Genomic DNA, 2,482 nt, shown 5'->3' on the forward strand with positions numbered 1-2,482 from the left:
CTTCCGTAAAGATTTACAGCCTTAGAAACCCAATGGGGGTTGCTATGAGCCAGAACTCGATACCAGTGAATATATATAGTATACTGATGCAAAGCTAGAATTTGGTTTTCTCTCAGTTAAGATGACAAAAATTTCCAGAATCGCTAGCTTGCTCTTAGTTGTTGTTGTTATGTGCCCTTGAATGGGACCAGACTTATAGTGAACCCTCCTTGGGTTTCCGAGGAGGTATCACTTTGCAAGTAGATTGCCCAACCTTCCTTCCAAGGAGTGGCTGGTGGGCTTGAACCGCCAGCCTTCTGGTTAGCAGTCAAGTGCCTTAGGCACTACGCCACCAGAGCTCCTTTGCTCTTAGTAATAAGTTATAAACAGTTATCTCTAAGTTCTGAGTAATTTGCCTTGAAGACAGAGTCCACATCTTATCAGAATAACTTCCCTACCCTGCCTTTTATCGCATCCTTGCATAAGAGAAACAAGTCTTACTTTTAAAGGAGCTGAAGTTTTAAAAATCGTGTGTTACTTTTAAACACTTTTCTTATCACTTTGGAATGGGAGCTCTGGTAGCGTAGTGCCTAAGGCACTTGACTGCTAACCAGATGGCTGGTGGTTCAAGCCCACCAGCCACTCCTCAGAACGAAGGTTGGGCAATCTACTTCTATAGTGATACTGCCTCAGAAACCCCAAGAAGGGCTGCTATGAGTGGGATCCAACTCAACAGCACATAACATCACTTTGGCTAAATGGATGGCTAAGTATTGCCTCTCAGTGACCCACGATCCTACTTAGTCAAGTGTTCAAACTTCCTGACAAGTCTTGATATTTTGCTCTCCCCAAATAGAATCTTAAATGCAGTCTTTTACACCTAACACTGTATTTGGGGATTTTCCAGAAAGCCTCTGGAAAATCACAAAGAATTTGTTCTTTCACCTTATAAAAGAGATATTAGAAATAATTAGGAAGTGATGTCAAATAAAAGATACTTCATTTATCCTCTTACAGACGCGATAGGACAGAGTCAAAATACTCCATAGGGTTTCCAAGGCTGTAAATCTTTATAGAAGCAGCCTCATCTGCAGTCTGGTTAGTTCTGGAATCGAACTGCGACCTTCTGGTTAGCAGCTGATTGCTTTAACCACTATGGCACCAGAATGCTATGAGTGGGCATGGTGATAGGTTTGGTTTTAACTTACCCTAGGTTAAATTTGAAGGAGTAAAATGTTTTTAATATAAATATTTCAGAAGTTGTATGATGGTGGAGATTTGTCAGTGCACTTGCTATCCATGAGATGACCTAGTGCTGCACTGCCTGATATCACACAACAGTATAATGTTAACAGTCACAATTTCAGCTTTTTTTTTCACATCTTTTATTATTATTATGGGAGCTCTGGTGGTATAGTGCCTAAGGTATTATTATTTTTAGAAAGACAAGGAGTTTATTCAGCTTTTTTTTTCACATCTTTTATTATTATTATGGGAGCTCTGGTGGTATAGTGCCTAAGGTATTATTATTTTTAGAAAGACAAGGAGTTTATTTATCAGTGGGCACAGATCAGGTGGGGCAGTGCTACCAAGGCCTTCATGAATTCAGGGTCCACCACTTGTCCAAAGGACAATGATTGGGAATGTATTGAACTCCACAACCATCTTGAGATGCTTCTCAGCCACCATGTCTTCAAATTCATCAGCATTAAATTGGTAAAGCCCCACTGCTTGGAGATGTGAATCTTTTGGCACTTAGGGAACTGGGTCTCAATCATATGCTCCTTATTTTCAAGCTTAGTATGGATGGACGTGATAACTTGGCCAATGGAGACCCTGGTCACTGTGTCCTGGGTTTTCCAAAGCTCCTTACATACACATCTGGAGCTTACAATAGGGACAGCAGAGAGTAATGAGATCTGAGACATGAAAGAACAGGCCCTTAGGGCAGCCCATATGTGGCAACGGGCTGAGTACACTATCAAGTATACTGCTGTTTGCAGCCATTGTATACCAGTCCCCACAGGGAAAAAGGATACAACAGTGCAACACACTGCTGTTGAATCAGGTCTGACTCACAGAGACCCCTCCTTGGGTTTCCAAAATGGTATCACTATGGAAGTAGATTGCCCAACCTTCCTTCCAAGGAGTGGCTGGTGGGTTTGAACTTCCGGTTAGCAGTCAAATGTGCTAGCCATTACACCACCAGAGCTCCCAGAAAAGAGGATAGTCAGCTTAATTGGCTGCAGTTTTCAGCTATTTTTAAAATATTGCACACCACAGAAACAACCAAATTTCATGGTCAGTTGGATTACTTTTGTAGTAAATTCTCATCAGATCTTTCACTTTTAAAAATTGTTAAAAGTAGGTTAACCATGGCCTTTTGTCGTCTACAAAGTTGTTTTTTTTTAATCTACTGCTTCTCTGAAAGTGCTTACGATCAGCTACAAACCAGAGCACTTTCTTTTTTACAGAAAGGCCCCATGGAAAGGACTATGCCAGG

At 41.2% G+C, this 2,482-nt stretch overlaps 1 non-coding gene across 1 annotated transcript; it reads right to left on the reverse strand.

The window, feature by feature from the left end:
- Nucleotides 1–1,903: 1,903 nt before the first annotated feature.
- Nucleotides 1,904–2,038, reverse strand: LOC122151125. The gene has a single exon (XR_006163987.1). It is a non-coding gene; the product is annotated as a small nucleolar RNA SNORA70 (small nucleolar RNA).
- Between the last annotated feature and the right edge of the window lie 444 nt (nucleotides 2,039–2,482).

Source organism: Orycteropus afer, unplaced genomic scaffold (genome assembly GCF_000298275.1).
Source record: "Orycteropus afer afer isolate SDZICR_OR568_19922 unplaced genomic scaffold, OryAfe1.0 scaffold00309, whole genome shotgun sequence".
Taxonomy (NCBI): Eukaryota; Metazoa; Chordata; class Mammalia; order Tubulidentata; family Orycteropodidae; genus Orycteropus; species Orycteropus afer.